This window comes from Mobula birostris, chromosome 8, assembly GCF_030028105.1.
Source record: "Mobula birostris isolate sMobBir1 chromosome 8, sMobBir1.hap1, whole genome shotgun sequence".
In the NCBI taxonomy this organism is placed as follows: Eukaryota; Metazoa; Chordata; class Chondrichthyes; order Myliobatiformes; family Myliobatidae; genus Mobula; species Mobula birostris.
Window position 1 is genome coordinate 154,471,408 of NC_092377.1, and position 22,854 is coordinate 154,494,261.

Consider the following 22,854-nt stretch of genomic DNA (forward strand, 5'->3'; position numbering starts at 1 on the left):
CACCATACCAGATAGTGCATTCTGGGCGTACACTACTCTGAGTAAAAAACTTACCCCTCACGTCCCTTGTGATGCTCCTAGATGCTCAGTAATGCACTATTCAGTAGAAGGACCGTAGTCATAGAGTATTATGCCATGAAAACAGGCCCTTTGGCCCAACTCATCCATGCTGACTGAGATTTGCATCGAAGTTAGTCCCATTTGCTCCATACCCCTATATAGCGTTCCTATCCATGCACTTATCCAAGTAACTTTTAAATGTCATTAACAAACCTGCCTCAGCCACTTCCCCTAGCAGCTTGTTCCATATATTGACCACCCTCTGGGTAAAAACGTTGTCTCTCAGGTTCATTAATTCTCACCCCTCTCAACTTAAGCTAATTTTCCCTAGTTGTTGAATCACCACCACCGTCATCATCATTATGTGCTGTATCATATGTTGTGGGTGATTCATGGTCTTTCCATGATTGTTCTTGCCAAATTTTTCTACAGAACTGGTTTGCCATTGCCTTCCCCTGGGCAGTGTCTTTACAAGATGGGTGACCCCAGCCATTATCAATACTCTTCGGAGATTGTCTGCCTGGCGTCACTGGTCGCATAACCAGGAATTGTGATATGTACCAGCTGCTCATACGACCATCCACCACCATCTCCCAATGGTTTCACGTGACCCTGATTGGTGAGGGGTGGGGGTCTGAGCAGGTGCTACACCTTGCCCAAGGGTGACCTGCAGGCTAGTGGAGGGAAGAATCACCTTACACCTCCTTTGGTAGAGATGCATCTCCATCCCACCACCCTCTTGAATCACTAAACCTGGAAAATGTACACATTCACTCCATCTACTCTTTCCTGATTTCTTAGATAACATCACCCCTTATTCTTCTGCACTTCAGTGAAAACGTTCCAATCTGATCGACTTTTCTCCATTATTCAGTCTCAGACTGGAAACTGGAGTCCCGGAAGCCTGACATGGAGTTGGAAGCCTGTCTGCGTGTGTGTGTGGGTGGATGGGAGAGACTAAAGCGGCTCGTGTTGCTGTCGTTATTGTGTTGATGCATTCTGTGTTGTTCTGCGGAGCATATTGTGATATGTTGTCTCCGGAATGTGTGGCGACACCTGCGGGCTGCCCCCAGCACATCCTTACGTTTATTTATTTATTATTGAGATACAGCGCGGAACAGCCCCTTCCGGCCCTTCGAGACACGCCGCCCGATTTAATCCCAGCCTAATCACAGGACAATTTACAATGGCCAATTAATCTACTAACCAGTAGGTCTTTGGACTGTGGGAGGAAACCGGAGCATCCAGAGGAAACCCACGTGGTCACGGGGCGAACATGCAAACTCCTTACAGGCAGTGGTGGAAATTGAACCCAGGGTGCTAATACTGTGAAGCATTGTGCTAACTACTACAATACTGTGCCACCTTGGATATGTTGGTTATTACTGTTAATGACATGTTTTGATGTACATGGGATTAAATAAACATATCTCAATTTGAATCCTGAGTGCTTGTGACATCCTCGTAAATCACCTGCACTCTTTTTCCACTCTATTAGCATCATTGCTATACCAATCTGTACGGTAGTTCCTAGGACTGAATTTCAGAGGTGGGACAGAGGTGGGCAGTGTCTTCAATGTGATTTACTGGGGCTGAATTTCCAGACATGTTTGCATTATACTCTACTCTTACTGTAAAACTTGAAGAGCTGTCGTGTGGGATGGGGAGTTTCAGTTATGAGCAGAGGCTGGATAGGCTGGGTGTGTTTTCCTCAGAATGAAGGAGGCTGGGGTGGGGATGTGACTGAGGTACAGAAAGTGTAGGAGCCACGTACCTATTTTCTGGTGTTCTGTATTGTATTTAGTGTTGTGCGTTTATTATGGGTAATTCGTCACATGGATTGGGGCGTAGAAGCGAATGAGTATAATTATGCATTCACGCTTTGTCTAAGTTTCAGTTTAGTCTTGGTGGAGCCAGGTGTGATCCGGGATGATTTTTTCTGTTGACTGCTTATTATGACGCTAATGCTACAGCTTAAGATCGCTACTGTTAAGACTGCTAATTTTGTTATATCGCTTGTTTTAATTTTGTAGATATTTTTAATGCTAGAAGATGGTTGATCATTGCACGTTTCTTAATAAAACATACCCTTCTGAACTTTGGAACCTCACTGTTGTGGATAGCCTGTCATATGGTTTCAACTTGTGTGCTTCAACTCTGAGTGATATTGGTTAGTTTTCAATTAACCCCCCTACAGAAAAGGTGGAGAGTAAGGGACATTTCCCCTTGACAGGGCCATCAAAAACCAGACGGCACAGGTTAAATAAATTAATTAATGAATTTTTAAATTTATCTGTCTATTTATCAATTTATAGATTTACTGATTAATTGATTGAGATACTGCATGGAGAAGGCCCATAAGGCTCTTTGGGCCTTGTCACCCAGCAATCCCTGATTTAATCCTAACCTAATCATGGGTCAATTTACAATGACCAATTTACAACCTCCCAACTGGTACATCTTTAGACGGTGGGAGGAAACTGGGGCACCCGGAGGAAACCCACGCAGTCATGGGGAGAAAGTACAAACCCTTTACAGGCAGCGGCGGGAATTGACCAGCAGTCACTGGTACTGTTTCATGATTGGTCAGGGCATCAAAGGATATGGCGAGAAGGCAGATATATGGGGTTGAGTGGGATCTGAGATCAGCCATGATGGAATAGTGGAGCAGACTTGATGGGCTGAATGGCCTAATTTTACGCCTATGTCTTATGGTTGTCATAAGAAGCTCGCTGCCCTTTATTAATCAATCTGCTGTGGTTTCCCATTATTGATACATCCAGCAAAGGATTTGGGTGGAACAGTAGTGTAGCTCGTAGAGTTGCTGCCTCATAGTTTCTGTCAATGGGTTCACTCCTGAACTCTGGAACTGTGTGTGGATGTTGCACGTTCTCCCTGTGATCACATGGCCTTTCCTTGCGAGCCTTGGTTTCCTTTCACATCCACATAGGCTAACTGGTGACTATAAAGTACCCCTTGTCTTTATGTAAGAGATAGAATCTGGGATGATTGGTACAATTGTGTGGGTATTTGGTCACAGAAAGCATTAGTGGGGAATAGGGTTGCTCAGGCATAGGCTCATATGACGATCGCTGCCATTTCAGTGGGGGGGGAAGGGTTAATGCTTTTGCTGCTGCTTGGGCGTGGGAGGGGGGCTTTGGGGTTCTGACGTTTTCTGTCACTCATTCTTGGGGTTTTTTTTCCTGCTTCGTGGATGCCTGTGAAGAATAAGAATTTCGTGTTGTATACTGCATACATTCTCTGATATTAAAAATAACCATCTGAACCATTCCGTGTCATTTGGAAATTGGAATGGGATTGGATGGTACATAAGCATGGCATTGACTTAGGATGGGGGTTCCCAACCTACGGAACTCGGACCCCTTGCTTAATGGTATTGGTTCATGGTACAAAAGAGATTGGGAACCCCTGACTTAGGAAATAGTACAGGTTTTTTGTTACGCACATAATGTAAGTCTCTTGCTTCATGTGCCACTCAGACAGATATTTCCATACTTAATGACATCGAGGGAGTAAAAAGAAAACAGAATGAAGAATATAGTGTTATGATTATAATGAAAGTGCAGTGCAGGCAGACAGACAACCAGAATCAGGTTTAATATCCCTGCATATGTCGTGAAATTTGCTGTCTTTGCAGCAGCAGTGCAATGCAATACATAATAACAGAGGAAAACTGTGAATTACATTAAATATATATATATAAAATAGTCAAATTAAATAAGTAGTGCAAAAATAAAAATTAAAGTAAGTATTGAGGTAGTGTTCATGGGTTCAATGTCCATTCGGAACCCATTAACACTACCTCACTACTGTTGCAAGTTTTTATTTTCTTAAATAATGGACAAGGACTGTGATGAGGTACATTGGGAGATCAAGAGTTCATCTTCTAATGTATGAGAGGTCCGTTCAAATATCCGAAGACAGGAGAACGGAAGCTGTCCTTGGGTTTGATGATATGTCCTCTCCAGCCTCTGTACAAGCTCCAATGGGTTGACCACGGTCTTCTTTCTTTCACTGAATAAGGTGCTGGATAAAATACATGGAGGTGCTGAATGCTTAAAGCAGGAATCAAGTGAGGGATCGATTTTAGAAGATGAAATTTCTGTGCCACTCAAAGCCAAGACCGTCACAAGGTCCATCTTTGAACAATTCAGTGATATCACAAATCTGATTTTATCAGACTGATGCCGTCTGGCACTTCAAAGCATGGTTGCTTTTTTCAGCCATTCCAGATTATGACTGAAAGAGCATTATCCACTTAATCCTGTGTCAGATCTTCAAGATGGCATAACCTCTCGGGTTTAAATTAAAATCCTTACTCTGACCTTTAGAGAACACTCTTAGTGCAGGAAGCAGGTTTCAAAGGAGTCAGAGGGGATTTCAAAAGAACGGGGTGGAAGTGAATCAAATCAGAGTGCTTCAGCTCTGCAAATGAGGCAGCTGGGGGCAGAGGGGAATGGCTTACCCGCAATTTATTTTGTAGGTCCCACAATGTTATAATTGCATGTCTACTCTAGCAAGATCTTCAAAGAAAAGATTAACTCTCAGATCGTAATGTCACCTTCCTATTTAACCCTCTGCTTCAGAGAGGACTGCAAGGGCTCTGTTGAGGTATATTGGGAGATCTAGAGTTCATCCTTTAGTGTATGAGAAGTCAGTTCATGAAGGAACAAACCACCAGGTTTAAGGACAGTTTCTATTCTATTATAAGACTATTGAATGATCCCCTAATACAGCAGAATGGACACATGATCTCACATCCAACTTCATTATGGTTTTGCACCTGATTGTCCACCTGCACTGTGCTTTCTCTATATCTGGAACTCTTTGTCCTGCATTCTGGTATTGGTTTCCATTGTACTACTTTAATGTTCTGTTGTAATGAAATGATCTGCATGGATACCTCTGCAAAACAAAGTTTTTCATTATTCCTCACACAGTGATAAACTGATTTACCAAGTTCCACTGGCTGGTTTCTCGGCTGCAGTTTGATACAGATCTTAGTTAATTTTAAGTTCAAACTTCAAAGTACGTTTTGCTATCAAAGTATGTATTGCACGAAACCCAAAAGGACCCACTTAAAAAAAGATCAACGAATACCCAATCTGCAGAGAGAGGGGAAAAAAAAGCAAATTGTGCAAACAATAAATGAAAGTTAGTCTTCAGACTTTCGTTTAGAAGGGAAGTGAGTTTTAAGACGCACCGTCTGAAGACTCACTTTCCGGAGCAAGCCCACAGCTGCAGCCTTAGTTCTTTCAAATCTTTTTTTATTATTATTATCCAAAATTAACATGAGTACATCGAAGTAAGCAAGCCTTGGTTCAGCACATAGCAGAGCAACCGTTGTGGAGTTTGCAGACGTGAAGCCCAGAGCAGCCGAAGCAGGCCCGCAGCCTCAGCCCCTCAGTGCGGCGAAGAGCAGAGTATACATCACAGAACAGCAAGCAGAACCAGCCTGACCATTACCTCTGACTCTGAAATGCTGCCTTCTCGATCCATCTGGCCCAGCGTTTAAATCATCCAAACAACGGGTCTCTCCTTGCTCTAGGACCTGTGCCCTGTTGCATTGATATGCCCTGGGCCTAGACCCCGCCACCACTTTTCAGCCTGTACCCGACCTTTCCAAACTGGCCCGTTGCTTAGATCGGTCAAACCTCACTCTCCATTTAGGGGGCCGGGCCTTGAATATGCCACTCCTTCGCTCCAACTTTTTCCCGCTCTGCTCACCCCGACTTTGACTCGACCTCACTCTGACTTTGTCTCGCACCTGGACGCTTCGACCCTCAACTCAGCCTTGCCTTTGCTCGCCCCTTCATTATTTGCAGTGATCGGTTACCCTAATTTTTTACAGACAGAGTGTTATTAATAAAGTATTTAGTTGTATTTCTTGTCTTGGGAACTGCCAGTAAGTTGTCACTCACCGCACCAATGCCACCTGAAACCAAAAGCAGATCGTAGTTCATAGTGAGAGTTAGTTATTTAGTAATGATTTGTACTCCACATTCAAAATGTCTTGGACTGTGAGAGATACTGGACCATACAATGTTGGACTAGAGAGATTCAATCTGAATCTGAATTGGAGACAGCTACCTTCATTTATGGATAGAGTTCCAAAGCTAAGGGACACTTGCGGTTGCTATTGGGTCATGTTTCACAAAATCACCTAGAATCTCCGTACCTTCCTTCCTTCACTGTATGAATTACTGGAGGACAGACAGTCAGTTCAAACAAAAATATAACCATAAAACAATTACAGCACAGAAACAGGCCATCTCGGCCCTTCTAGTCCGTGCCGAATGCTTACGCTCACCTAGTCCCACCGACCTGCACTCAGCCCATAACCCTCCATTCCTTTCCTGTCCATATAGCCCTCCAATTTAACTTTAAATGACAATATCCAACCTGTCTCTACCACTTCCGCTGGAAGCTCGTTCCACACAGCTACCACTCTCTGAGTAAAGAAGTTCCCCCTCATGTTACCCCTAAACTTTTGCCTCCTAGCTCTCAACTCATTTCCTTTTGTTTGAATTCTCTGCCACAGGAAACAGTTGAGGCCAGTTCATTGGTTATATTTAAGAGGGAGTTAGATATGGCCCTTGTGGCTACGGGGATCAGGGGGTATGGAGGGAAGGCTGGTACAGGGTTCTGTGTTGGATGATCAGCCATGATCATACTGAATGGTGGTGCAGGCTCGAAGGGCCAAATGGCCTACTCCTGCACCTATTTTCTATGAATCTCCCCTACTCTCAATGGAAAAAGCCTATCCATGTCAACTCTATCTATCCCCCTCATAATTTTAAACACCTCTATCAAATCCCCCCTCAACCTTCTACGTTCCAAAGAATAAAGACCCAACTTGTTCAACCTTTCTCTGTAACTTAGGTGATGAAACCCAGGTAACATTTTAATAAATCTTCTCTGTACTCTCTCTATTTTGTTGACATCTTTCTTATAATTCGGTGACCAGAACTGTACACAATACACCAAATTTGGCCTTACCAATGCCTTGTACAATTTCAACATTACATCCCAACTCTTTTCTCAATGCTTTGATTTATAAAGGCCAGCATACCAAGAGCTTTCTTCTCCACCCTATCCCCATGAGATTCCACCTTCGGGGATCTATGCACCATTATTCCTAGATCCCTCTGTTCTACTGCATTCTTCAGTGCCCTACCATTTACCACGTATGTCCTATTTTGATTAGTCCTAATCAAAAGTACCTCATCAGAGCATTGCTCTAAGCTCACTCCCACTGAGGAAAGCAGCTCTGTAGCAAACCAAGAATCAAAGATTTTGGTCACAACTCAGTCCATCGTGAAAACCAACCTACCCCCCACCCCACCCCCACACACACTGTGGACAGTGTCTGCATTTCTCACTGCCTCGGAAAAGCAGTCAGCATGATCAAAGAACCCTCCCACTCCTGACTTTCTCCCTTCTCCTCCTCTTCACTCAATCAGAAGGGACAAATATTTGAAAACACTCACCACCAGATTCAATGACTGCTATACTCATTGTTATAAGAATCTCAAATGGATCTCCTGCATGTTAAGGATGAACCTTCTAATCTCCCAGTCTACCTTGTTACGGTCCTTGCAATTTATTGTTTACCTGCACTGCAATTTCTCTGTAACTGTAACACTTCATTCTGTACTCTGTTGCTGCTTTCCACTTGTACTGCCTCAATATACTCAGATTTAAAATGATCCCATTTGGATAGCTTGAGAAATTATTCACTGATTAGTATACGTGATAATGATAAACCAATACAAATTCCAGATACAATTTTAGGGGTGATATTAGCCTATATTTTATGTGTTACACTTTTATATTGACCATTCCAGGGAAGCTCACTCACCTTTGGTCCCCACCAGACACTCATCTCTGGCTCCAAGCAGCTGATAGCGTGCAACAACGTCCACACTCTGATACATTGCTTCAACAGTTGGGCTAATCCAAGTGAGGGTAGCCAGCGGCCTCATACCCCAGAGAGACAGGGATATGCCTGGCCTAGCATATGAAGTCAGCTTCTGCAGTTTGGGCTGATGAGATCTGTAGTGAGATCCAGTGGCCAGGAAGGCGGTCCCTCAAAGCTCCGTGGAGAGTGAAAAGCATGACAAGGCACAGAAGCTGTCATGGTCATCCACTGCATCCAAGGAAGACCCAAGTTTGTGACACTTGTCATACTACTGGATTTAGACTTCTGAGGTCGAGAGAGTGGAACTGCCTCAGTGCAACGGCTTTCCCACACTGGTTTCCTGTCATTGTTGGACAGGACAGATATCCACTATAGTGACACTAATAAGCCAATTCAAATTCCAGTTGCAATTCCTAGAATGGTATCTGCCTGCATTTTATGTGTTATACTGAATTTTTAAAGAAACATTATCTGCTTCCTTTTTAGCTCTTTCCACTTTGCAAAGTTTATAAGATCATTTACCTCACTGATGAGGTAAAATTGCATCAGGGATAGCCTGGGGCTAATCTGAGATAAGGCTACACCCTACTGTAAAAAGTTCAAAGTTCAAAGTGCATTTATTATCAAAGTATGTGTACTATATACAAACTTCAGACTTGTCTCCTTACTGGCAGCCACAAAACAAGTACACCCAATCGAACTGATTAAAAAACAGACCGTCAAACACCCAACATGTAGAGAGAAAAACAAATCGTGAAAACAATAAAAGTAAGCAAATAACATTAAGAACCAAAGTTCACAAAAGTGTGTACACAGCCACAAAACCAGTTTATCTCTGCAGCCGATTCAGGAGCCCATTAGTTTAAGTCCGAACAGCAAGACCATAATATATTGGAATGTTACCCTGATGTTGTTCTATAGAGTCTCACAGAGGCAGGTACAAAGTAGAACAAGTCTCATTTCATTTTCCCCATTGATAACAGAAAGATGAATTTCCATTTCTTTACCACCTTTCATGATCTCCAATGTTCTAAAATGTCACACAGTCTACAAACTAGCATGGCAGTGCACTCACCTTCATAAAAGCAGGAAACAGAGCAGCCAATTCGTACATATCAAGCTCTCAAAATAGAAGGACATGATAATGATTGCATATTTGTTTTTCTGGTTGAAAAATAAGAATTGGGCCAAAAGGCCAGAGAGAATCTTCCGATGAAGAGAAAGTTTAGGACTTTTTCAGAGAACAGCGTTTCCCTTTCTCCACCACTGATGCTGCCCTCACCTGCATTTCTTCCATTTCCTGGACATCCATGCTCACCTCATTTTCCTGTTGTCTTAAAAGTGATAGAGTTCGTCTTGTCCTCACCCACCACCCCATGAGCCTCTGCATCTAATTGAATTCAATGATCTTTATTGTCATTATACATAGGTACATGAAACTCTGTTTGGCTTCCTCTCAGGCAATTAAATAAAGTGGTAGATAAAAACAAGACAGTAAAAGAAAAACAGTATTAAATAGATAAGTAGCAGAAAATAAGCTGCAGCAGCACCAGAATATCACAGTAATGCACAAAGTGCCGTTCGTGCAAGTATTTGAGTTCTTGTGTGTGCATGTGTGTGCTCACAGTTTCAGTCATTGTTCTGGGGGAGTGGTGTGATGGAGGCCGCAGCTCTGAAATAAATCTGTTCCTCAGTCTATTTGTTCTGGCTTTTAGTGTCCTGAACCTTTTGCTGGACAGCTGTGGGTCAAACAGGGAGTGGCCGGGGTGTGTGGTGTCTCCGGTTATGCTGATTGATTTCCTCCTGAGTCTGCTGGAACAGATGGTGTCCAGTTTTGGGAGCTCCATCCTGACAATTCGCTGGGCCGCCTTCACCACGCGATGCTGGTCTTGTCGCCCAGCGGCTGTGCAGCTGGCATACCACACTGTGGCACTGTTGGTCAGGATGGTTTCAATTGCGCTTCTGTAGAAGTTAAGCAACAGCTTTTGTGGAAATTTGGCCTGTTTCAGCTTTCTGAGGAAGGAGAGTCTTTGCTGTGCCTTTTTTTACAAACAGCGAGGTGTTGGTGGTCCATGTCAGCTGTTTTGACAGCATAACTCTAACGATATTCTCAGCAACATCTGCCATCTGCAACAGGATCCTACCACCAAACATGTCTTTACCTCTCTACCGCGCCCCCCACCCCCCAACTCTCTGCTTTCTGAGGGATTGTTCTGTTCGTGATTCCCTTTTCCATTTCTCCCACCCCACTAATCTCCTTCCTGGCACTTATCCCTGCAGGTGGAAGAAGTGCTACACCTGCCCATTCACCTCCTCCCTCAGCTCCATTCAGGGCCCCATACCTTCCCTCTATTTACCTGCGAATCTATTTGGGTTATATACTATATCCAATGCTCCTAACATGACCTCCTCTACACTAGTGAGACCCAACTTAGACTGGGGACCCGCTTTGTCGAGCACTTCTGCTCCGTCTTCTAAAAGTGGGATTTCCCAGTGGCCAAACACTTTAATTCCAATCCTCATTCCTATTCCGACATGTCAGTCCATGGCCTCCCTTACTGCCACAATGAGACCACCCTCAGATTGGAGAAGCAACACCTTTATAAGCCGTTTTAGGAGCCTCCAACCTGATGGCATGAATATTGATTTCTCCAGCTACTAGTATTTTCTCCCTCCCCCTTCCCTCTTCCTTAATTCCCCTCTCTGGCCTCTTACCTCTTCTCCTCACCTGTCTATCACCTCCCCCTGGTGCTCCACTCCTTCTCCTTCTCTTTCTCCACAACCCACTCCTATCAGATTCCTTCTTCTCCTCCCCCTTATCTTTTCCACCTATCACCTCCCATCTTCCGACTTCATCCCCCCTCTCCCACCAACTTAGCTTCACCTATCAACTTCCAGTATGTCCTCCTTCCCCTCCTGCCACCTTATTGTTCTGGCATCTTCTCCTTTCCTTGTCAGTTCTGATGAAGTGTCTTGGCTAGAAAAGTTGACTGTTTATTCATTCCCACAGGTGCTGCCTTGGCTGGCTGGTGGTGTAGTGGCATCCACACCAGATTTCGAGGTAGGTGGTCCAGGGTTCGAATCCGGCCGGCCCATCTGCACACTTTCCATCTGTGCTGGGTTGAACGTCGAGCTAGCAGCTCAACCTCATAAAAAAAACAAATGCTAAAGAAACGGCAAGGTTGCCCCCCGATGCGCCACAAGGCACAGAAAAGAAGAAGCACAGCAATCTGTGTACATACATCTACTGATGCTTCTGGACACATCTTCAGTGATGTTCCTGGAATCATCGGGTGTTTCGGGTCTTTCAACATCATACAACCTCCTCCAGGTGACCCAGCCGGGGCTGATCAGACCCCAGCTTGTGTCCGGATGGCTAGCTACTTACGACTCCATGGCTCCCCTCTTTTGAGCCACAACCATCTTGAGGCCCTCTCTGCCGCATCGGTGGTACTGCTGATGGCTGTCCTCTTCCTCTCTCCCTCGATGCCCAAAATGCTGAAGGCTCTAACTAAAGAACAGACTATGAATCCCCTACAACCAACCTCCACTGGGAGACACCTCACTCTCCATCCAGCCTGCTGACAGTTGCTGACCAGTCCTGCATACTTGGAGAGCTTCCTTTCAAAGGCCTCCTCCAAGCTATCTTCCCATGGGACAGTAATAGATATAGCCTGTCCTGCTGAGTTCCTCCAGCTTCTTGTGTGCTTTGTTCTGGATTTCCAGCATCTGCAGAATCTCAGGATTGTTAGTCCTGGGGCAGTCCATAAGCACCCCAACCAAGGCAACACTGTATTTGTCCTGATGAAGGGTCTCTTCTCAAGAAGGATTGTCTTCTTCAGAGAAAATTGAGCAGTATTGGAAAAGAATATCTCAGTCAGATATCACAGACCTTTAGGTAAAATACAATCGATGCCTTCATCCACAATGAAAATCAAAAGTCTGCTAATACTGGAAATCTGAAATAAAAAAAACAGAAGATGCTAGAAACAATTCTGATGAAGGCTCTCAGACTGAAATATTAAACTGCTTTCCCTTCACCTCCAATACACTTTTGGCTTGCTGTTTCAGATATATCAATTATTAATGTCGGATCTTGCCACTTTACTCTTAAGGATATTTGCACATTTTGCAGCACATCAGGAAATCACGCTGAGTGGTACCTTTTGTACTCCAGCCTTTTGCTGTCTTGTTTTGTTATTATCAATGCATCTGACTTCAACAGAACAATACTGCTTGAAACGCACAAAAAGAGAGGCAGCTGCAGCTGTGAGAGATGCAACGATTTTCAGCAGATGACATGTAGTGTGGATCCCGGCAATGACTGATCAAAGGTAGAGATTGACATCATTTTCCTGGGTCAAATTCGGCTACAGATATTTCTCGGACTACAAAGAACTTCCCTTCAAAACGGTTTATTCCCCTGATCTCTGAGTAGCAGTTTTTAAAGAGTCCCATTGCCCTATCCAACTTCTCGTGATGCTTATTCACCACTTGGCGCTTTGTATACGCTCTAGGCTAAACTCTGAGACACTTTGAATGGTCTTCATTGACCAGCACCTGCAAATTAAATTTCATCATGTCACAGAGTGGTTCCTTTTGTTCTATCGGTGTAGAAAAGCAGATCAAGCCTCCATCATGAAAGGACATACCTCAGTGCTTGAACTGGCTCTGTTGCTGTGGCAACACTGGGCTCATTGTCCAGCTCCACGTGCCTCAACGCAGAACTGGCTTTGTCGCTGTGGCATGCATGCGGGCATTGGGCTCCTGGTGCGACTTCACTCACCTCGGCGCCAAACTGGCCCGGTGGTTGTGGACTCTGCGGTTAATGATCTCTGCGTTTTGTTTGTTTTGTTTTTGCTTGTGAGATTTGTTCTTTGTTTTCACACATTGGGTGTTAGATAGTTATTGTTGTGCATTTTTAATGGGTTCTATTGTGCTTCTTTGTTTTGTGGCTGCCTGCAAGAAGGCAAATCTCAAGGTTATATACAGATACATGCTTTGATAATAAATGTACTTTGAAATACCGCCAATCTCAAGGTTAGTATCTATCCCATTGTTATCAATGGACTTCTTAGAACATGGAACATAGAATATTACAGCACAGCACGGGTTCTTTGGCTCACAATGTTGTGCTGACCTTTTTACCTACTCTAAAATCAATCTAACCCTTCCTTCCTATATAACCTCCCATTTTTCTCATATCCATGTAACTATCTAAGCGTGTCTTAAATGCCCCAAATGGATCTGCCTCTACCACCATGCTGGCAGGGTGTTGCACGCACCCACCACTCTCTGTGTAGAAAACTTATTGTAGGTTATGATCTTGCACTTCTATTATTTACCTATACTGCACTCTTTCAGTAACTTTTACACTTTATTCTGCATTGTTATTGCGTTATGCTAATGCACTGTGTATCTTGATCTGTATAAACCATATGCAAGACAAGATTTTTGTTGCATTTCGGTACCTGTGACGATAATAAGCTCATACTAATACCAATACCAAACAGGTTCCTTGGAGTGAAGTTCACTCCCTCAGCTTGATGACCACCCCGTTCTCCAAACCCCCGTCAACCTTCTCCAGAGATGCTGCCCAACTTGCTGAATATTTCCAACAATCCTTTTTTTAAGATAAAAGTTCAAAGTACAACCCTGAGATTTATTTTCATGTGGGTATCCTCCATAAATCTATAGAATAATAACTATAACAGAATCAGTGAAAGACCACCCAATTAGGGCGATTAACCAGTGTGCAGAAGGCAACTAACTGTGCAAGTACAAAAAGAAAAAATAATAATAATAAATAACTAAGCAATAAATATCGAGAACCTGAGATGAAGAGTCCTTGAAAGTGAATCCAATAGTTGTGGGAACACTTCAATGATGGGGGAAGTGAAGTTGAGTGAAGTTATCCCTTTGGTTCAAGATGGTTGAAGGGTAGTAACTGTTCCTGAACCTGGTGGTGCGAGTCCTGAGGCTCATGTACCTTCATCTTGATGGCAGCAGTGAGAAGAGACCATGTCCTGGGTTCCTGATGAAGGATACTGCTTTCCTGTAACAGTATTTCATACAGATGTGCTCAAAAGCTGGGAGAGCTTTACCCGTGATGGACTTGGCCATATCCACTACTTTTGGAAGGATTTTTGTTTTGCTCAAGGGCATTGGTGTTTCCATACCTGGCTGTGATGCAGCCAGTCAATATACTCTCCACTACACATGTATAGCTTGCTGCCCGTATAGGTTTCTACCTGGTTCACAGGCCAAAAGCTGCTCTATGTGAATGCAGCCCCCAGATGCTGTATCAACTTTCCTGTAGTCCACCTGCTTCGAATCAGAATTAGAATCAGGTTTATTATCACTGTGGTGAAATTTGTTGTCTTGTGGCAGCAGTGTAGTGCAAGATGTAAACTGAGTGCATAAATCAAGAATAGTAAACAAATAGATAGATTAAAAAATGGAAGACAAATAATAGATAGGTAGATGAATGAATGATTGCACATTTTGTAAGGGGAACAGTGAGGTAGCACTTGTAGTTTCATGGACAGTTTGAAATCTGATAGGAGGGAGGAAGAAGCTGTTCCAAAAACACTGCGTTTGCAAGTGCACTTGTCTCTGAGTCAGTAGGTGGAATTCTCAAAACCAGCCTCAGAGTCAGAATCAGAATCGGGTTTATTATCACTGAGATATGTTGTGAAATTTGTTGTTTTGCAGCAGCAGTACAGTGCAATATATAAAATGTGGCGCAAAGAGAGAGCAGAAAAAAATAGGAAGGTAATGTCCATAGTTTCATTGTCTTAAACCACAACAAACTGAACTGCAAGATGGACCATCTTTTGGTTAAGTCGTCAAAAAGACGGTGTCGTCTCCTCTCTCATACTCAGACAAAGGGATCATATTCTGCCTTCCTGCAGCAAATCCAGTATACCTCTGAATTAACGTCAATAGAAGATCAAAGATTTACCTCTCTGTCATGCGGCTGCCGGTGGGGCCTCACTGTGTGCATATTAAGCACTTGCTACCTTTTGAATAATGATCCCTCTGCAAGTGCAAGTCCAATCAACATCGTCCTGAGAGCTACTACTGAAGAGGAGCTCAACCAATAGGAAATATTGGTGCAGAATGGAACCGGTGCTTATTTGTGAAAGGAGATGGGGCAGTCATGGAACGAACTGAGAGGAGGAACTGCACGCCAGGGATCTCGTTCATCAATCCTGAAAGAAAGCAGTCTGCCTTTTTGTATATTGGAAGAACAGAAGACCTGCTCAGTGACAAAACAAAATACCAGATGTAATGAAGCAGACAGGCTTGACATATCACTATTCTGGCAATGGTTCTGCCCAGAAACTGTCTAGTCCAGGTGTATAGGCACCATGTGAAAACCAAGCGGGTCTCAAAGAGTTCCACAGCAAGCAAAGTGCATCCAAAATGCAGCCACTGTTGCAATGTAGAGACATTAGCATCCAATGTTCTCAATGATTAGAAAATTAATTGATAGCTAACTCTTGAGTGTATCTCCTGGTTCTATTCTAAATTGTATTAGGAGATCTTCAAATTCCACCCGAGGGTAATCTGAGACTTAATTTTTCACCCCAGCTCTCAATCCTGTCTTGATTTTCAATACAAATCATGACTGATCTACCCCAGGTCTCATTTCTTCTCCTGTGCCAGCTCCCCCTCGGCCTTGGTTCCCTGGGCTTACAAAGATGCATCTATTTCCTCTGTATCTCTCCACGGTCCTCCGAAATAGAGGATATCAGAGAAGCATCACTCTCTGTGAGATGAGATTCCTATTCACCTGTTTTACATGACGATATCTTGCTATTGTGTCCCTTTGTTGACGATTCCCCCACTAGAGGGAACGTCTCAACATCTCCCCTCTCTTGCCCGCTAAGGATCTAACATGTTTTATTCAGTTCACCCCTTATTCTCCTAAATTTCAAAGCATATAGGATCTAGTAGCTTTAGCCACCCATTCCTCTCATCACAGGAATTAGCCAAATGAACGTCTTCTGGCTTTCTCCTCAATGCCACCAAATGTCATCTGAAATAGAAGAACCAAAACTGTGCTCAGTACTGCAGGTGTGACTTCACTAATGCCCTTATTCCTTATTAGTAAACTCCAACTCTCTTGCAGTATGCTATTTCCCTTCTAAATCATTATTGCACCTGCCTGCTAACCTTTCCTCTGTACTTTGCTCGTCTGGTATTGGTTTTAGTTTATTACTGTCACACATCCCAAGATACAGTGAAAAGTTTTTTTGTTTTGTTTACATTTTAGAGAGATCATGTAATTACAAAGAGAAAGTAAAAAGAACTCAGAATGCACTCTTCTACCTCTCGATAAGTCTGTCTTTAGATTCCTTCTCCTAAAGTCATGACCTCACATTTTACTAATTGAACTCCATTAGCCAAGTTTTTTCCCTATTCGTTCAACCAATCTTTCTCTTTATTGCAAAGTTATAATATATTCATTGCCATGCCCTCTGGCCTATTTTCATGTAACCAACAGACTAGTATGCTCTTTGACCTCCTCCTGAATATAAATTATCGATCCTTGGGGCATTCCAAGGTTACAGCTGGGTCTTCCGACAGAAAAGCGCTCTTTCAGCATTGCGCTGAAAGGACAGGCTAGATCTTTGTGCTGATGCCTCCAGACCAAGACTTGAACCTGTGACCTTCTAACTCAGAAGCAAGTGGTAGCCACAGCGATCAAGTGCTTCAGCAGATAAACCAATATCTTGCAATAATTGTGATGTGGATGTGTTGCATGGAGAGGGCAACATTTTTCATGTATGTGGTGTCGTGGGCCTGTCGGCGAGCCGTGGAGCATTGAGCTTCTAGGCTCCTCGATCACCTGTATTTATTATTTGTTGCCTTAACTAGAGCTGTTAAGCTCTTGTGCTTTCTGCTAAAACTTCTCCAGTTAGTTATGACTGGCACGAGTTTTCCACATTCTGTGATTATTTAAAGAAGACTCCTGATCAGTGTGCATCGTGGGGTCCTTGTGTGGAGAATGATTAGACTTGCGTTGCTCAGTCATGCCACCAATATTCTGTCGGAATTCCTTTTATAACCTTTTGTTTCCACCTCTACATGGGAGTCTGCCAATCCTCTGCACCTGGGTTCGGTCGTTGCCGATGCTCCCCGTGACATGTGGTTTGCATATTGTGTGGTTCTCCGTTCTTTGGTTTGTTGTGGGTGATGATAGACACCTAGATTCTCCCAGGTCTGCATTCACAAGTGCTTTGCAAGCCTGCCGTCCATTGTCTGACCAAGACTTCAGGTCCATATTTGAACTCCTTGTGATCACCACCGTCAGGCATACTATGAAAGAAATAAACTTTTAGTTTACCTTCATGTCCTTAAGACACGGTTCGCCAATGACAAATTATTTTGCTGCTAGGCTTTCAAATAATATGTTGTATAAATTGAATCTATAAGGCTTCTTCAGTTTTAGTGATAATAATAGGACATGCCAATTGAGATAAGTACATCTAGGTCAATGACCAGAGGGCAAAGATGTACATAAATAATTGGTAGTGGGAGTAGAGAGACCTCGTTGCAGCATTGACTAACTGTGATGGAATGCTGCAGACAGGATTTACAGCCTGTTGTTAGGACTGCAGAATGAACGGTTGGCTACCTCAGGATTGCATCCACTGGAGCAGAAGGGTATCGTGGTGCTGCTGGCAGAGCCTGACTCCTGCCTGACTGGAATCTGCAAGATTCCCCTGTTATCACGTGAGTTTCCCCAGGGAGCTCTGGTTTCTGCCCACACCCCAAAGGTGGGTTAATTGGCCACTGCATATCGCCGCTTCTGTTTGTGTGGAACCTGGTGTGGGGGAGATGGGAATGTCAGGAGAACAGGTTGCAGCGATATCTTATGGGGAAGAGGGATTGCTCCATGAGTGAGTATAGACATGATGGGTCAGATTGTACAGAGAGCGTCACTGTATAGTGAAAGAAGCAGCACAAGGATCTACTGTGCTCCAGCTCATCAGGCTATAGAGAGAGAACTGGGGAACGTGATTAGGCGGAAGGGCTGCATAGTGCAGGCTGCAGGAGTACAAGCTGAAGAATGCACTGAAGCACAGTGCAGCCAATGCAGATACTCTCTGGGGAATGATCACAGACCGACCTCCTTCCAATACTGCACATTGAGGAGCAGAGTTGGGTGGGGAACACCCTTGACCACTGAACGGGGGTGGGGGAGGGGGGGGTTTCACCTCAGGTAGCCTCGTGAGGGGCAGTACTATTATGTTTGCTTGTGTTTTTCTTAAAAGTTTACTCTTCTGAATGTTAGTTAGTTAAACCCCGTTACCCCTACTGGGACATAGGCTGCCGACAGTAGCTCGCCAGAGTCCACTGCCCTGGGCCAGTCTTTCACATTGTCTCGGGATGTTACCCGTCTTCTTGATATATCCTTCCTCTCCCAGCGTGAGGTCTTTAGAGCTCCTGTTTTCATTTCTTTAGCATTGGGTTTTTATAGGATGGTTTGGCTAACCCATGCTCTACCTTTCTCCTGTCGCAGCCAGACTTGGGACCGTCCATGGCAGAGTTACTAAGTGTATTAACTACAACTAGAAAGTGTTTTTGCACTGTTTCTTCCTTCGTATATAGATTTATCATGAATAAAGTCTATTTTTGAAATAAAGCAATAGAGATCACCAAGGGTCACTATGTGCTGAGCTTCTACTGGGTCAGGTTAGATTAGATTATGAGGACATGCAGTCCTCTTTTATTGTCGTTTAGTAATGCATGCATTAAGAAATGATACAATGTTCCTCCGGTGTGATATCACAAAACACAGGACAGACGAAGACTGAAAAAACTAACAAAAACCACATAATTATAACATATAGTTACAACAGTGCAACAATACCATAACTTGATGAAGAACAGTCCATGGCACAGTAAAAAAGTTCAAAGTCTCTCGAATGTCCCACATCTCACGCAGATGGGAGAAGGAAGAAAATGCTCCCTGCCATGCCTGACCACAGTCCGAAAACTTCGAGCTTCCGATCAGCCCTCCGACACCGAGTACCGAGCACCATCTCTATCCGAACAATTCGACCTCAGCCTCGGTCGCCAGCAGCAGGCAAAGCCGAGGATTTTGGGGCCTTCCCTCTGGAAGATTCTCGATCGCCCAGTAGCAGCGGCAGCGAACCGGAGTTTCAGAAATTTCTCCAGATGTTCCTCTGTGCTTTCACGACTGTCTCCATCAAATCAGAATTGTCCACGGCCCCTGTTTAACAGAGACAATATCATTTTCACTAGAGAGCTGCACGCGCGTGGCACGCTGCTACCTTCTCCTCCCGCCTGTGCTGTGGAGGATGGCTCTCTGGCCCCTTGGCAGTGCAATACCCCTGTCAAGTGGACATTGATGCATGGCTTGTCTTTTACAGAAGGGTATTTCCAAGCAAACACCTCTGACCACAAAGCCATCAGGCAGTAGTTAGTGTGGAATTTCCAGAAAACACAGGGACAGCGACTCTGCGGATAGTTTGGGGTAGTTCCTAGAGCAGGCTGTCTAAACCATCTGGCAGAATGCCTCATTCGCCAGATGTCATCACCAGGCATAAAGATCTCGCTTGGCTGGCAGAGTCGGCTGGTATAGATGAAATAGCATCCCCAACGCACACTGTTCTTGGGAGATGATCACCCACCAGCAGATACAGCAATCACACTCGTGAATATGCACATGTCAGCTAATTATTATCTCATTGTGATGGTATTTAACTCCATTTTTTCGTTGTAGTGCATGCCAAAACTTGAACAAAGCACAGCAACGTTTCGCTGCCTGCTTGTATTCGGCCTTGCCTGAGAAATTGGACTGTCGAGTGAACTGACTCTGAGGACCAGCAGTATTCATTTTATATTTAGATATTCCTTTCAACCGCAGTGTTGGCTCCATTTACCATTTTGAGAGTCTTAGTTAGCGGCCCTGTTTGGCCGAGCGTTTATTGTTTTCTTTTCCCTCTAACTCTGTTCGCATTAAAGTCGGTGAACTATCGACCCACTTGAGTGTCTCTCGCTCCAGACTTGGGCCATATCGGAATGTAGTGACAGCTCTTTGCAGACTACAAATTTGCTAAAAGGTTGCAGGATGGGCTGCAAAGGTTCTTATCTTGGATCTTCCTCTGCAGTTGCATAACATAGGACTCTGTGATCTACGGGCTGTCACACGCCAAGACAGATGTCAGTGCTACTGGAAGGCCATCAAACTCAGTTAAGGACATCCTTTGGTGCTCAAAAATTGTCCAGCGCTGTGAGGGAATGCAGCCAAATGGTTCATGTCAGGCTGCAGGAGGAAATGCTGAGGGGTGCACTGAAGCACAAAGCAGCCAATACAAAGGGGCTGTGAGGAAGGACCACAGTTTAGGCTTCTCCCACTGGACATGAAGGGGCTGAGGAGTCAGGCTCTCAAAATTTGAGATGGTGCATTGTCCCAGGGGACCACATGATTAGTAACAGTGTAATGGTTTTAAAAATTAAGTCAGCATTTTACTGAATACAATATTTTGACTATGAATATATGGTCAATAAGTTCATGGTCAAAATATTCTCTGTATTCATTATTTTATTACGGATAAAGTTTATTTTTAAAATATAAAAATGAAAGTGTTTTCTTTGTTAGCAGAGTGCAGTGGTCCTCCCAGAATAGATGTTTCCCTAATTCTCTTTGTGTTTGTTAAGGATGTATATTGTTACTGAACAAGGGAGTATGGCACAGAGCAACCCTGATACAATTATGTGGAACAGCTCTAAGTGACATCTTCTTGTTGCTGCACCACAGAACTGCTTCTATAAAAAGACTGGTTCAGTGCTGGAAATTCACAGTCTTAACAGGAATTCACAAAGCGTTCAGTTGGTCTGTTTGCCCCCAGACCATCAGGCTGTGCACCTTCCCACTGCAAGCAAGCAGAAGCTGAAAGATGAGACAAAAAGTCACACAGTGCCGCTCTGAGAAACAGACGAGTTTCTACACGACCACTTTGAAATCAGCAGACTGGTCCATGTTCCAAGACTCGAAACTCAATACATCACCACCATTACCATAAGATTATAAGATCATAGGAGCAGAATTGGGGCTTTCAGCCCATCGAGTCTGCTCCGCCATTCAATCATGTTGAGTTACTGTATTATCCCTTTCAATTTCATTTTCCCGGAGGCTTTTTCCCAGGGCTGAAATGGCTGCCACAAGAGGACACAGGTTTAAGGCGCTGGGGAGTAGGTACAGAGGAGATGTCAGGGGTAAGTTTTTTACACAGAGAGTGGTGAGTGCATGGAATGGGCTTCCGGCAACGGTAGTGGAGGCGGATACGATAGGGTCTTTTAAGAGACTTTTGGTTAGGTATATGGAGCTTAGAAAAATAGAGGGCTATGGGTAACCCTAGTAATTTCTAAGGTAAGGACATGGTCGGCACAACTTTGTGGGCCGAAGGGCCTGTATTGTGCTGTAGGTTTTCTATGTTTCTATGTTTCATTCTTCTGCGTTCTCCCCGTAACCTTTGATGCCCTTACTAATCGGACTTTACTAACAAGTATGTGATCCAAAGACGACAGTCCAGGAGTTCCCAAGCAGAAATCAGAAATGAACCAGGAGACCCACTTCCTTTAGAAGTCTAGGACTGAGGCATTTAAATCAAGTGACCCTGGCCTTCACACAGACGTCTGGAAAGCTATCAGGATGCCAAGAGACAACAACCAGTCCAAGTGAGAATCTCAGGCCAACCGTCTGTTGCAGCAGGGTTTACATGCTATAAAAGGCCACAAAACAAACTCAGGCAGCATCGGTAACAACAGCGCATCCCTTCCTGATGCTGTTACAGTACGCACCCGACTACGCCAGCCTCCGGTGTTTATACACTCCTATTCTTCGGAGTAATGATAGCTGGCGCAATTCTTTTAAAGATTCTGACCCGCTCTGCTAATTGTCGGTCATATTTTGGCACCAAGATTTGGATACTTAAAGAACACCTAAACTCAGGTTCGGGGCTCAACTTCAGTTCAGTTTGCGATTGCGTTTAGGATTCCCATCTCATTTGGATTCTCGTCTAATCTCATCAGGTTAACGGACCCTGTTCTCGTCTCGGTCTCAAAATCGTGTCTCGATTCTAGTCTTGGATACTCCTGCACTTGGGTTCTTATCGTCCTCGCCTAGATCGCTCATTGCATATGCACGATGAGGTCCTGTGCTTTGAATAGAAGGGGACTGGAATGTCCCTCCTACCCCAGCAGCCTCCATCGCACCTGAACCCCCAGTCACCGTTACTGATTTCCAGAGAGTGAACTGCAGAAAACAACTGGTTTGGTCCTTACATCCCATATGGATCAGCTGGTGTGGGTATTTGGGGCAGACACCGAGATGCCTTCTTGTGCTGATGTCCACCTGGTGTGACTTCTCCTACATTGTGTTGGGCAGTAGTTACAGTACTTAGAGCACATCAAGTGGGTTTGAAGGGAGCGCAATTTTGTTTCCAAGTCAGGATGGGATTCTTTGCGAGACCTTGTTCAATATTTTGGTCACTATCACATGGTCCATTCATTTTTAATCTTGATATGTTTTAACCATAAAGATGCTGACCACCAAAAATACATTAAACACTTAAAATAACCTTGAGTTAACTTTTATCTGTTACTACGGGGATGCAATGTAACTATTTATGTATGGACAGTGTTTACATCACAGAGATGATTGCTAGGTTTCTTTCAAAAATTAAATCATTATATTGTCCCACCAGGAAGAACATGGATTTCAAACCATTTCTGACTCAATTTTTATCATTGAGGTGACTGAAGCAGCCTCTTGTATCTATGAGCCAGTTCCTTCCTCCTCAGTGGACTGT